Source organism: Cryptomeria japonica, chromosome 10 (genome assembly GCF_030272615.1).
Source record: "Cryptomeria japonica chromosome 10, Sugi_1.0, whole genome shotgun sequence".
NCBI lineage: Eukaryota > Viridiplantae > Streptophyta > Pinopsida > Cupressales > Cupressaceae > Cryptomeria > Cryptomeria japonica.
In genome coordinates this window covers 815,827,568-815,843,161 of record NC_081414.1, presented here as the reverse complement: position 1 = coordinate 815,843,161, position 15,594 = coordinate 815,827,568, and the positions used below count along the sequence as shown (strand labels likewise).

Sequence of the window (15,594 nt, the reverse complement as noted above, 5' to 3'; positions counted from 1 at the left end):
GAAACCGTGGGCAATGTGGCCGCCTTAAACCGGCGAATTTAAAGCCCAAAATCAGCTGGGATTCCGATAATTTGACGGCATTCTGAATTTTTAAAGCGAGGACTGCTTGAAATTGTTAAGTCGAAGCCACGTCTGTACCCGTTGTGTGCGGAGGCAGAGCATGGCCTTAATAGGTGCGATTTTATTTCTTACTTTACTCCCACATGTTGTACAACTAATTAAATGAGAGGCTTTAAATTTAAAGAGTTACACTAATTATAGTGTCTCTTCGGAGACATCCGATAAAATTGGAACGATACAGAGAAGATTAGCATAGCGGTGGGTTTGCAACATGGCTTAACCGTATCCCATGGATTCTTTGTGTCTGGTGGTTGTAGTGAGCATTGACAGGTCGGCCTTTTGGTACGACGACAACCGTACGCAACAAATGGTAACAGAGATGGGTTGTGGGTTCAAATCCCATTTGTGTTGAGGGGGGGATTGTTGCAAGGTGTGTCACCCCTGGTCTTTGTGTAGCACAAGCGGTGGGTTTGCAACATGGCTTAACTGCCTCCCGTGGATTCTATGTGTCTGGTGGTTGTAGTGAGCATTAATAGGTTGAACTTTTGGTGCAATGACAACCGTACACAACATGGAGAAGGAGGAGATGACATGGATATGGAGAGGAGAGAGGGGATAGATATAGATGAAAGAGAAATATATCTATAGAAGATTGAGAGATAAAGATAGAGGTAGAAAGTGATGTATAGAGAGAGAGGTAGAGAGATAGAGATGGAGAGATAGAGATAGAGATAGAGGGAGAATTAAATAAAGATCAAGAGATAAAGATAGATTAAAAGAGATATAGATATAGATGCCTACAAAGAGGGAGAGGGAGAGAGAGGCAGACATGTCTAGAGATAGTAGGAAAGAGAAGAAGATAAAGGTAGAGATGAAGATAGATTGAGAGAAGAAGAGGGAGACTAATAGATAGAGAGATATAAAGAGGTAGAGGGAGAGATAAAGATGGATATATATATATATATATATATATATATATATATATATATATTGAGAGAGAAAGAGAGATAGAGAGAGATGGTGAGATGAAGTGAGAGAGATAGAGATATAACAAGATATAGATGGGAGAGTGGGAGAGAGTTGTACATACATAGACAAATAAGAAGTAGATTTAGATATAGAGAGGGGGGGATAGAGAGATGGAGAGATAAAGAGGGAGAGATGGAGAGATGGAGATAAATGGGAAGATAAAGAGGGAGAAATGGAGGTATATGGGAAGAGAAAGGGAGATGTACTTGTAGAAATAGATAGATAGATAGATAGATAGATAGGGAGAAAGTGAGAGAGGGAGACATGGAGAGAGAGAGAGAGAGAGAGAGAGAGAGAGAGAGAGAGAGAGAGAGAGAGAGAGAGATGGATAAGGAGAGAAATGTGGAGATAGGGAGATAGAACTATCAAAAGATATGGATGGAGATAGAGGAGTGAATGGGAGAGAGAGTTTCTAAATCGTTTTCAACAACAAAATAATCAAGATTGACATTATATCAAAGTGTAAGTTAATCCAAACAAATTTAATCAATTTTAATATATTTTGTTTTGTCAATTATTCGATTTCGTTGTTAATTAATCAATCTAAGTTCATATTAATTTAAATTAAATTATTAAAGTCGATATGAAATGTACCTTTTCTTACCTGATTTAGCAATCATGTAAAATATTATTTTATTCATGTGTGTGATGAAGTTCCTTTAGAATAGTAATCATGTAAGGTGAGAGATGTACAGAGCTTGGACCATTTTGTATTATCAATTTTATGTATCATATGTCATAGAAATTGTTTTACAAATTCAATGATACAAAAAAACTCTTTTCAAAAAAACGGATAACTTTTATTATGTTTTTACAAATCAATTGCAAGACCAATCAATCATCTCATATGTTAGAGCTTTACAGGAACATTTGTTCATCAAATATTTTGATAGTCTATCAAGGGAAAAATTGCCCTTGCACAAATGTTGTTCTCAATGACACCCTTTGCTCAAGAAATTCCTCAATCAAATGAATTCTAACACTAAATGTCTCTAAGCATTGATAAATTTTGTCATTAGATGATTATGTGAGCAGAACAATAACAACTTTTGGGGCATTCAATTTCTTAATGTCACACCCCCTTACGTACACCTCTACCAATAGCCTCATGATTATTCTATCTTTATTCAAGTAATGATTAAAATTATATTTTTTTATAAATATTTGTAATTTAATTGACGAAAATGATTGTATATTTTTAGTTATGCTATCTTCTAAGTTCAAATTTTTCATAAGAGCAATTGGATTGGTTCTTTCTTCTCTCTCAAGGTTGGGACAATTTAACTAATGAACGAGTTCTAATTTAAGCTATATATGTTTATCATGTTATAAACTACTTAAAAAGTGCAAATATGTCAATATCTAGATAATCTTATTATTTCCAAAAAAAAAATTAAAAAAATGTATGTATAAATAAACTTAAAAAAAAGGAAGAAAGATAAATATGTAGTCATGGGACAAATTTACTAGTAAATATTGGATTATAACTACATAACTTTAACAATCATATTCATCTATCTTCCTTTTTAGTTAATAATTGACTTTATAGAATCATGCTATAAATAGTAGAATTATTATTTTTCTTTTCTTAGAACATAGTCATGATTATCCACATATTGAAAATGAGGCATAGCTTTGTTCACTTGTATTGAACATTATTTCTAGTGGATAAAGTCCACTCTATATTTTAACATTCCAATATAAATATATATATAGAAATGGGGGGCTGAAAGAATGAACCAAGACACTTACAAAACATAATTATCGCTGAAAGAACATATGCAACACAAAACAATATACTCAAAGAACATAACATGAAGTTCTTATCCTCAAAGACAAATAGAGAAAGAAGACTAAATCCAACCATATACAAAGTTAATCACAAAAATTATAAGATATTTTTCAACATATTACAAAGTTTCTACATTTGGAAGTTACTTCCTCAATTCTCAGAAGTTATGGTGAAGACAAATTGAAATCTTGTCTCATTAATAACAAATGTGGTCTTGAAATAGAGGTCACAAGTTCAAATTCAATAAGAGAGTAAAGTATGTATGCCTTGTTTGTAGCACAATTAGGTGCCTCAAGCAAGGGTAGTCTCATTTTAGTATAAACTATCTATAAACTCATATACAGACTGTCCAATCTTAGTCTTGGCCTCCGCACACAACCGGTAAAGATGAATATGTAGTCATGGGACAAATTTACTACTAGTATACTTATATTTTTTTTATATGTAAAATACGCTGAGAGATATCTTATAATAGAAGATAATCATCTCTAAAATAAATGTTCTTCTAAAATACTAAACACCAAGAATACAAATCTATTAGAGTCCTTCAAAATAGCTGGAGACAAGTGGCGAGGGTTCTATTTTATTTGGAGTAATAAAATAACACCTCCACAAAAGCTGAAACATGGCATTAGACATATTTCATGCATTTACATGTCAAATTGTTTCAAAAATAGATTTTTGTTTACTAACATTTTGATGTCATTGTAGATGCCTCTGGACATAATTAAATATTGAACAAATTTTCTTTCCTAACCTCACACGGCATCTAAAAAGAAGCCATGGCTAACAAAACAGAATCCCTGCATCTGCCACGTGTGTCAACGCGTGATTCCAATGGCCCATAACATTAATGGTCAAAACACTGGTTCCGTAATACAATGAACTCAACACGTTTTGGAAACATGTTTCTTTCGCACATAAAATGTTTTGCATCGATGGAAGAAAAAGTTGTCTGCTAAGCTGAAAAAGTGTGGCTGAAGTTTTAAGGCGGGCAATGTGGCCGCCTTAAACCGGCGAATTTAGAGCCCAAAATCAGCTGGCATTCCGAGAATATGACGGCATTCAAATGGATATCTGATTTTTTAAGCGAGGACTACTTGAAATTGTCAGGATGTCGTACAACTAATTAAATTTCCTTGGCCTTAGTGGGTGCGATTTTAGTAGTGTGCGGAGGCAGAGCATGGCCTTAGTAGGTGCGATTTTATTTCTTACTTTACTCCCACATGTCGTACAACTAATTAAATTAGAGGCTTTAAATTTAAAGAGTTACTATTATTATAGTGTCTCTTCGGAGACATCCGATAAAATTGGAACGATACAGAGAAGATTAGCATGGCCCCTGCGCAAGGATGACACGCATAAATCGAGAAATGGTCCAAATTTTTTTAAATATTCTGAATTATTAAGAAATTCTTATCAAGGAATTACTTAAAATAGACATCAATAATAAAAGAGAAATGAATTTTTATAATCATTTTAAATATAAATTATAAAAAAATTGCTCAAAGTTTTTTTTTTTTTGTAGTGATTGGTTAAACTAATAAGAAAATAAAATTGGTTAAACTAATAAGAAAATAAAATTGAATGCATGCAATAGTATCTTACCTTAATAAGAATTAACAAGTAATTGTACATATTGTTTGTTTAGATATCTTTTTCGTCAAGATTAATAAAATATTCTTGATTAATTTTAAAATTGAATGCATTCAATAGTATCTTGCCTTAACAAGAACTAACAAGTAATTGTACATATTGTTCGTTTGGGTATCTTTTTCGTCAAGATTAATAAAATATTTTTGATTAATTTTTTATCAAGGAATTTATTGAAATTAAAATGGAGATTGTTTTGCCAAAGATTTTATCAAAATTGAAATGAAACTCCTTTCTCTAAGATCAATAAAATGTTAAGGATTAATTTTTTACCAAGGAACTCATCGAAATTGAAATGAAGCTCAATAATACAACGTAATTGTACATATTGTTTGGACCTTCTTATTTTGTATGCTTTCATATCATTGGAATGTGCATTTAGAGGAGATGTGTAGATCAAATATATAACTAACTTATGGATTGTTAGTATCCAAGCCATTTGTAAGGGAATTTACCATCAACTTTCATGAGTGACTAAGATGATTTTTGGGTAGAAATCTTTGTCTTCTTCATGTTGCATGCTAGATATCTTGTATGACTAATGTATTCTCGTAAAGTAAAATATGATATGCATGATACGAAATTTTCCCTTATATTTCAGTCTTGAATAAACAAAATAGGCAATTAAGGTATTTGATAGAGATAAATATTGAAAGAAAGCTTGCACCCTTCATTAACAATGAAAAATTTGGAAACAAATCAAATTTGTTAATTTAAATTACTTAGACAAAGTATCCCTAAATTTTTCATGGTGATAGATTCTTACGAAATACTACCTTTGCATGGTAGAAATGGTTGCTTGGACATCATTATTCTTATCCAAGTGTTATAGCTAATTAGGATATTGAAAAAGTAAATTGAAAAAACGGTAACAGCATTTAAGGACAAAACATCATCCCTCGTATGGTATGATGAGAAATCCACACCAAAACAAAAAGCCCATATCTGATACAAATTGGAAAGACGCTACGAAAACTGAAAATCTGATTTGGAATTAATGTGGTTCTGCTGCATTCAATCAAACAATTCAAAACAATACCAAACTTGGATTTTAAATGATAAACAAAATCATCCTGTGTCTTACTACTGATGTGGCATGTAGGTTCTGCTCCTTTGTCGATTTCGTTTGCAACACTTTTGCCGTTTTAGAAAAAGATTCCAGATAATAGAAGGAACAGTGTGTGGGGGATGTAGCTCAGATGGTAGAGCGCTCGCTTAGCATGCGAGAGGTACGGGGATCGATACCCCGCATCTCCAATGCATTCGCTGGTTTTCGTATCTTTTCTATTTCGCCTGCAATTGAAATCGAAATCGGTTGGCCTATTGTTTTTGTTCAACTGGGGAGAGTAAAAGCTTTACAAAAAGATCAGGAGGATATCCATTGCATTTGCTTTTCTTTAAATTTTCAGAAAACTGCATTTGCTTTTCTTTAAATTTTCAGAAAACTTAAATCTTTAAAGTGAACCCGACGTGAATCGAACACGCAACCTTCTGATCTGGAGTCAGACGCGCTACCATTGCGCCACGGATCCCGTTCGTACAATATCATTTGCAAATACAAATTCTTTTCACTAAAATCAATCTATTTAGCCTGAGAAAATTTAATTTCTCTGATCAAAATACTAACGGTGTACAGACAGACATAAACATGAAATGTGCAAAAAGAAGCGGTCCTGCTACTAGTAAAAAAGCAAACAATTCCATTGACAGGATTTGAACCCGGTTCGCTTGGGTGGAAGCCAGCTAACCTAAAGCGAACTAGACGACAACAAAGATGAAAGGTGCATTATTTGATTATATGTTTGCATTATATTTAAAAAATTAAAGGCATATTTGCCCGTTCTCTCAATTAATTAATTCTCTCTGCATTTAGTTCTAATCTTTTCCAACGTATTTTTCATCAATGATATGTTAATACTAGCAATTGCATCTTGGTGTGCAATGGGTATGTCGAATAGAAGAATTTTGGTCAAAATAATAAACATTAGAAAATTGAAAAATATTGGAAAAAAAGAATTGATAAAGTGAAATATTGTAAATCGTAAATTTTTAATAAGTTGAACAAGTTTAATAATTCATCATATAGAGATAATTCATTATCACCAAGAAGAGTTCATTGAAATAAAGGATAAGAAGAATCATACATTAGAACTTGGTAGTATATATAAACATGAAAAAATGATCAATGGTTAATAGTGTTACAAGCAAGTATGCACACTATAATAACAAACACCATGAAATTGAATACATGGTTTACATTATCTTTGCTTGAATATAATCATTTGAAATGTCCTTGGAACCTCTCAAGAAAATGCAAAATCAACATGTGTAGAATAGGTCCTAATTTTTTTGTTTGCATATCTTCCCCATTCAGAGGTTTTGTTTCAATTGTATTTTGATTCTTGCAAGAGAATACATAGTTGCATAGTTGATTTCAAACTATAGAGAAGAATAATAGCCAAAACAATAATTGATAAAGTGATATAATGCAAATTTTAATTTTTTGACGAGTAATCTAGATAGAGATCATTCATTTATCACCAATATCGGGTCTTTGAAATCAAGGATATGAAGATTCATATTTTAGAATTTGTCGTGTGTAAAATATGATTAGAACCAAAGCCATTCTTTTAAACACTTAATACATGGTTACAAAACACCAAAAAATTGCCATATATCTAGTTCGATAAAACATATTTCATATAATTACAAATACTATGGAATTGAATATATGACTTACATTATTTTGTATTGAATATAAGCATTTGTTTTATCAATTGTGTAAATGATTTAATTGCAAGAAAATTATATGAAATAAATTTAAGAGAAAAAATGAAGTTTTAAAAGGATAAGAAACATCAATTTATTTGATCTATTAAAAAAATTCAAACCAAAGCCATTCTTTTAAACACTTAATACATGGTTACAAAACACCAAAAAATTGCCATATATCTAGTTCGATAAAACATATTTCATATAATTACAAATACTATGGAATTGAATATATGACTTACATTATTTTGTATTGAATATAAGCATTTGTTTTATCAATTGTGTAAATGATTTAATTGCAAGAAAATTATATGAAATAAATTTAAGAGAAAAAATGAAGTTTTAAAAGGATAAGAAACATCAATTTATTTGATCTATTTAAAGGGACTTAAACAATCATTAAAACATCTTCTTTTGAAAATTTCCCGTTTGCAGAGAAATTTTTAGATGTACATGAAACAGATCATTAAGAAAGGAAGGCTAATTTAAGGGCTGCCAATACTCTCCAAGGCATTGATGAAATCAATTGCCAATTTTGATCTTCAAATATTGACTTGCAAACAATGCATTTATCAGTAAAACAAAATAATGTTTCAACGCAAGAAATTGAAACAATTGTACAAAATGCCCAAAACGGATAGTAATATATAATCATCCTAAAGAACATTTGCTAATTTGCCATCATAAAATCTATGACAAAAGGAGGCAAAAATGCTTTAGAAGAGATGCAAGATGATCAGAGCGCTCTCAACCATTCATCAATACTCGTCATTCATCGATTTTCGTCGTTGTCCTTTTCTGTGTATTTGTGATGGCTACAAAAATGTGACTTTCATGAAAGATTTATCCGTCCACGTGAAAGAACGATAGTGGGAACATTTTCTGATTTGTCGTATGATAGCTATACAACTTGGCGTACTTGCTTTGACTTTCGTGGTTTTGCATGCGAAGTAAAATAGCTTGCATATGTGTGTACCTTTTTTGCTTCTTTCCATCTCTTTTTCAAGCGACTTCCTTCTAAATGAAATTGGTAGTGGCGGATATGATATAATAGCAAGGAATTTAAAATCTTCACAGCTAAACAAGTGTTGGGCCCCACACAACTTGCACATTGTTATGTACTTCTACAGTAAAAGCATGAAAACACAAACCACATACTAGGTATTTCCTAGACATATAGGTGGAAAAGGAAGTTTTGGTTTCCACCTAATAATAAAAAATTAAATAATATTAAACAGTACCATTTGTCCCCGTACATCATGTTACAAGCTTTTAATTTGGACCTTTCAGATTCTTTTTATATTTAGTTCTTTTTAATTTTTTAATTTTCTATAGATTTTAATAATTTTTATATTATATTAAAGAATAAAAATAATAAAGTATATGTTTAAATCTATTTAAATATTTATTTTTATTTATTTTTCATAATTATTATATAATAATATAAATGATTGATTATTTTATTTATAAATTTTTTTTTAATAATATTATTATTTAACATTAAAAAATATATAGATAAAAAATAAGTTTTAAATAAATATAAATACTTTTTGAATAACAATACTAATAATTAGTATTAATATATTATAGAACTTCCTAATGATCAAGAGGTAGTCTATTATCTTCAAAATGAAAATAATTGTTATTTTAAAATTGCAGTTTACAAATTAATATTATATTTTATATTTTATATATTTTATATTTACTCTTAAATAATATTATACTTATACTTATAATTATACTCTATAAACATAATATAACATATCATTAATATATAATATTTTAAAATCTTAATCTATATCTCATTATCTCTATCTTTCTCTCTTATTTACTCTATCTTTGTCCATCTCTCCTACTCTCTATATATCCCTCTCTACCTCTCTTTATATATCCCTCTCTTTACCTCTCCCTATATGTCATTTCCTATACCTATCACTCCCTCTTTCTATATCTCTCTAATCCTCTCTTCCCTCTATTTTTGTCACTCCCTCTCCCTTCCTTTTGATATATTTATCTCTCTCTAACTCACATACACACTCCTTGTTTCTCCCTCCCTATCTCTATCTCTATTTCTCTACCTTTCCCTCTCTCTCTCACTTTTTCCCCTTTATCTTTATCTCCCTATCTCTCCCTTTATCTATATCTCATTATTCACTCCATCACTCTATCTAGTTGAGAGGGAAAGATAGAAAGATAAAGATAGAGCTAGGATGCAATATATAGAGAGGGGTGGAGAGAGATGAAAATATAACAAGATAAACATAGGCGAGAGATTAGAATAAATATGGAGAGATTGAGATAAAGGGGTAAAGAGATATAGATATAGAGGGTTTAAGAAGAGGGGGAGAGAGGGAGAGAGATGAATCAGTAAATAGTGGGAGACATGTCTAGAGATAGAGGGGGAGAGAGGAAGATAGAGGGAGAGATGAAGATAGAGGGAGAGAGGAAGAGTGAGAGAAATGGATAAAGATATAGAGATGTTTAGAGGGATAGATGAAGACATATAGGGGAAGAGGAAGAGGGACAAAGAGATGGATAAAGAGGCAAAAAATAGAGATAAGTAGAGACAGAGTGGGGAAGATGGAGAGATATATAAAGACATAGGAAGTGCCAAAGCTATATATAGATAAAGAGGGAGAGAGAGAGAGAGATGGGAAGATATAGATAGAGGGGGAAAGAGTGAGAGATAAAGGAGATGATATATATATGTAATAGAGATAGTGATGGATAGATAGAGGGGCGGGAGATAGACAGAGACAAGAAAGGAGAAACAAGGAGTGAGTGTGTATATGTGAGTGATAGAGATATAGAGGTAGAAAGAAGGAGGGATAAACACAGAGAGAGAGAGAGAGAGAGAGAGAGAGAGAGAGAGAGAGAGAGAGAGAGAGAGAGAGAGAGAGAGAGAGAGAGAGAGAGAGAGAGAGAGAGAGAGAGAGAGAGAGAGAGAGAGAGATGTGGAGATAGTGTTAGTGATCCAAACATGATTAAAACAAAACCTCTAAATTAGGAAAGATAGAGAGAGGGAGAGATATGGCGGTAGATAGAGATGGAGAGATATGAGATACATATAGAATGAGAGATAAAAGAAGAATTATGGAGATATAAAGATGGAGAGGAAAAGAGATAAAAATATAGAGGTCTAGGAAGAGGAGAGGGAGGAGGAGAGGGATAGAAATGGATGTATATGAATAGATATTTCTAGAAAGAGATAGAGAGAGAGAGAGATGCCAAGAAAAAGAGATAGAGGTAGAGATATATGGGAAGAGAAAGGAAGAGAGATATAAAGATGGATAGATGGATAGATAGGGGATAGGGAGGGAATAGGGAGGGAGTGAGGGATGAGAGAGATAGGAAGATAAAGTAAGAGATATATATATAAATCATGTATCCAGTTAGCATCCAGATTGGGGATTGGCCATCTAAAAAATAAGCTTTAACAATCTTTAATAAGACTAAAGTAGTAATTTAATTTTTTCTTTCAGTTAGTTTAATTTAAGATTTTCATTTTTAATAACCTTTAGCGATCAATACTAAGCTAATTTTTATTGTTGTATGCCTCATAACCTTGTCTAAAACAAACATAAAATAAACCTAGAAAGAATCTTTGAATGGAATTCGACTTGCCAAAACTTGCTTCATACACAACTACCAAAATATAATAAACATATTTTAATTAATCTTCAATATGCAACAGTCAGAGGTTAAGACTTAAGCTTTAGCTTTGACCATACAACTAAGATTTTAAACAATATTATGTACAATGTCACATTAGCAAATGTATCGCAACTAAAGAATAATAGCTTACAATATTCTTTAAATATGTAAGGCTTAGATTGTGATAAAATGTTGTGCTTATACACTTCTGGTGTAGAATAATAAAGAATTAGTTGTTTCAAATAATCACAATCTTAGTATACTAATTTATGTTGGTGATGGTGATGGATTTACAGGTGGAGTTTTAGATAGATTTGTTGCTCACATTTTTTGGTTTCATTATGGAATTTTATATGCTTTTTATGTTCTTGTTGAATAAAAAATGGTGCAGATATAGTTTATTTATAATTTAATCTAAGAAGATTCAAATTGATCATGAATATGAAATGTATTGGATTTTTTTGATCATGTAGGTCTATATAATTTATATGATAGGAGTATATTAGAGAAGACCTAGTAAAAATCTTTGCTCGCATCCTCCTTGCATGTGCCAAAAATGGGAGTTTCCAAATAGGGTATGGACATTCATCAATGTGTAATGGTATGCAACATAGATATGCCTGGATATACAAAATGCCCATAAGGATGACATTTGAGTACAATGCTCTTTGTATGTGATTGAGTTTGAATTTTACAACCAAATTGTTGTCTCGTTGTATACTGATTAATATATTGATATTGGTGGTTGTAAAACCTGTTCTTTTTTTACAAAGGAACAATTTTATGTAAACAATAGTTCCTTTTTTTACAAAGTTTAGATTGGTGTGCAATGGGTATGCCAAAGAGGTTAATAAGGGAAAGTTCTAGTCTATTTTGGTGTGAAAATAACGTTGTTTGCGTGACAAAGGTCTCAATGGATATGTGATAGTTTTAAATCAACTATGCATCCACTTACAATGACCTAAACATGATTGAAACAAAGCCTCTGAACAAATAAGACAACCAGGTTCCATTACCAATAGGCTCATGTTATGTTTGCAATAGGGAGAGAGGGGGATAAGGAGATAGCGATACAAAAGATAAATATATAGAGAAAGGGAGAGAATGAGAGGGATAGATAGAAAGATAAATTTAGAGACGAGAAGTGATATATAGAGAGGTAGAGATAGGGAGAGTTATAGGGGTGGAGAGAAATAGAGAGATAACAAAATAGATATAGAAGGAGAGATGGATATACAAAGACAAAGAGATAGATATAGAGGTGTAGGAAGAGAGAGGGAGAGAAAAAGGTGGATGGATAGATAGAGAAAAGATATATCTATAAATAAAGGGGAAGAGAGGAAGATAGAGGTGGAGATGAAGATATTGCAGAAGAGAGGAAGATAGAGGTGGAGATGAAGATATTGCAAGAGAGGAAGATGGAGAAAAATATATAAAGAAATATAAGTAGAGGGAGATATAAAGATACAAATAGATAGGAAGATATAGAGAGAGATTAAGAGGGAAAAAATAGAGACGAAGAGGAAGAAAAAATATATTACAAACTTAAATTTAAATTACAAATTAAAATAGAATAAATTGCATGCAAATTTAAAATATATCAAAATTCAAGTAAGAATAAAAATAATAAATTTAAAAAATAAATATCAAACTTATTAAGTTAATTAATAATTAAACTAAAGAGTAAAACTAATATTTGAAATTTCGTAGAATTAAAATAAAGATAAAATATGTAATTAAAAAATATAATTAATATATCACAAACAATATTAAGAATAAATAAACTCAATATTAATAAATAAAATTGAAGGTAAAATAGTTAAATTTTTAAATAAATTAAATTTTAAAAAATAATTCTAATTTTTAGATGATTTTTATGGATCATATTGAAAACTCTTTTAAGTATTTAATATTGATATAATACTTAATTTATTATTAAGTTTTTTTTTACTTTGTATAAGGTTTATTGGTTTATAGTAAAGTTGAAAGGTTCACAAATACCAAAAAGAGTATGATGTCATAATCATGTGTTGAGTGAATTTGTCAAAATAAACACCCTTAGAAGTAAACTAATTTTAAAGATAATTAATAATTTAGATAAAATAATTTAAGTCACCAAATGATTTTCGTTTTAAAATGTGCTTTTTTATTGAAAAAATAATTAAATACACTTATTTAGATTTAGATTTTGTTTACTCTTTTATATTATATTTTTGTTAAATAACGTTTATTTTTTGGATTATTTTTAAATTCCATCTTTGATTAATTTTTTTAATTATATGTAAAAACCTTATATCTATAATTTAAGATTTTATTTTAATTTGAATAAAATTGAAAATATTCATTATTATTCTAATACTTTAATTATACTTAATGATAGTAAACATATTGATTTTTAATTAAAATATAATATAATTACTATTTATATCTGATTTTACTATTTCATTTATTTTATTCAAAAACTAAAATAAATTCAAAATCTAACTACTATTATAACTATCTTAATATAGCTACTATCTAACCTATATAATAATCTCATTAAATTTTGGCATTTGCTTCAAAATAAAATTTAGATGTTTCTATGCACACCTGTGTTTTATCAATATGCTTTAAATAAATAATATAAATGATTAAAAAAGCAATCGTTTAAAATGCCTACAACGGTTGTCCTTTGTGGGCCCTACTTTGTAGCAACTCAAAAATTAAGACATTTACAATGTAAGTATACAATTTGAATCATATTTATTTGGTGTTGCAAAATATTATCACATCTCAATATGGTCCCATCATCAAGAGTTACCACGCTAAAAATGTTGCTTGATGAATTAACTTAAAAACAAACGGCCTTGACTTGTTTGATCATCTTGCACAAACTATTTTTTATTTTCTAACCATTGATGTTAAAATGCAGGCAGTCCAGTGAAAAACCCATGTAGAGATGGATCAAAAAATAGGCAACAAACACATAGTGGTTGTGTAGGCATTTAGAATTACCTTCCAAAAATCTTAGAAAGCTTCTGTAAACTGCAAATTAATTGAATCAAATGGTCGAATGCCACAGATAATTAGGCTATGAAGGCGATGGGTTTGCAGGAAAATATCAAGGAAACATACAAAAGTAGAAATTGCATTTTTTAGACTAAACAAAACCAAACTCTCTACATCTGTGGCCTTTTCAACCTGCACAACCATCCATAAATTGAGAAAATAGTATACCAAAGGAGGACTACTATCCAAATGTTGGAGGTAAATCAAATGTCATTCCGCTTTCTTACCTCCAGTTTGTTTTCTGTTTGAAATCCAAAGGCATATAACGAGACAATTCCCGACCTACAAAATCTGCACATAAACTCTCAAATTGAAAAATGATGAATACTAAGAGGGGGGGGTGAATTAGTATGCCAAAAATCTTTGCACTAAAACACTTACACAGTCTAGAGATAAATCGGTAAAGCAGTCTGACAATCAAACCGGTTATCACACATACAAACCAAAATGCGAATAAAACATTCACCCACAAAAGCAATACAACCATAACACAAGATATTTTATGTGGAAACCCAACTGGGAAAAACCACGGTGAGATGGAACTCACAAGTCACTATCTGCAGAATAGAAACCAGACCGGTTAAGGTCTTACAATGTTCTTCACCAGAACAGATCCTGTTAAGAATCTCAATCTCTGTTAGGAGATAAGTCCGATTAAAGACTACCTTGTTAGATGATTTTAGATTCACATGTGTGAACCACCTTGTTAGAGGATTTTACAAAGGCTTTGAGGCCTACCCGATTAAGGGCTACAAACTTGTCAAAGATGTGAGTAATCAACAAGTATTTGATCTATCTACTAGCACAAACTGCTTGGTTAGATCCAGTATTGCTCACAGCTAATGCATTCCAGCATTACTTCAGTCTTCTCTATTTCTCTCAGTTACAACTCGATCTTCTAAGATAAGATCGCTCTACACTTCCACCTTAAACCCTAGCTCAACATAAACCCTATTCGCAACTTCTTCAACAACAACACAAAAACCCTAGACATGATGTCCTTTTAAAGGAATCTGATTTCATGTTGGTCCAATAGGATTACATTACAATTTCCTAGGTTCAGTGAATCTAGACATACTCAGTAACACAACACAAGAATCACCGTCAATGTGTTGGCACCATCAAACAATCGGTGGATTGGTAACTCATCACAAAATGCCGGTTGGTAACTCATCACAGAGTGTTACCGGTTCATACAAAATGCCGGTTGGTAACTCATCACAGTGTTACTGGTTCATACAAAATGTCGGTTGCCGGTTTGACAAAAATGAAGACTGGTAAGAATGTGTTGTGCCGCTTTGCTTCCTCGTAACGCTTGTGATCTGTGAACCGCTTCAGACCAGGAAACACATTCTGCAAAATCACTACTAGTTTAAAGACTAGAGTACAACATATCGGTTGGAACAAATACCGGTTGAGCATGAGCTCATACATATAAAGGGGATCTCAATACAAGTGTGTGTCCATCAATGACAATCACAACATAAACATAAAAAATGCCAACAATCTCCCCCTTTGGCATTGATGGCAACACTTAGGAAAATAAAATTTTGACATCTAAGTGTTTTACAACAAAAACTTGCCAT

General features: G+C 31.3%; 3 non-coding genes and 1 pseudogene across 3 annotated transcripts; 3 read left to right on the top strand and 1 right to left on the bottom strand.

Moving 5' to 3' along the window:
• Positions 1 to 262: 262 nt before the first annotated feature.
• LOC131068444 (U6 spliceosomal RNA) lies at positions 263 to 317 on the top strand (annotated as a pseudogene).
• A 3,849-nt stretch (positions 318 to 4,166) lies between these two features.
• Positions 4,167 to 4,269, top strand: LOC131036605 (U6 spliceosomal RNA). The gene has a single exon (XR_009104125.1). It is a non-coding gene; the product is annotated as a U6 spliceosomal RNA (small nuclear RNA).
• A 1,449-nt stretch (positions 4,270 to 5,718) lies between these two features.
• On the top strand, positions 5,719 to 5,791 carry TRNAA-AGC (transfer RNA alanine (anticodon AGC)). Its single transcript has one exon. It is a non-coding gene; the product is annotated as a tRNA-Ala (tRNA).
• Positions 5,792 to 5,994: 203 nt separating this feature from the next.
• Positions 5,995 to 6,066, bottom strand: TRNAW-CCA (transfer RNA tryptophan (anticodon CCA)). Its single transcript has one exon. It is a non-coding gene; the product is annotated as a tRNA-Trp (tRNA).
• Positions 6,067 to 15,594: the final 9,528 nt, after the last annotated feature.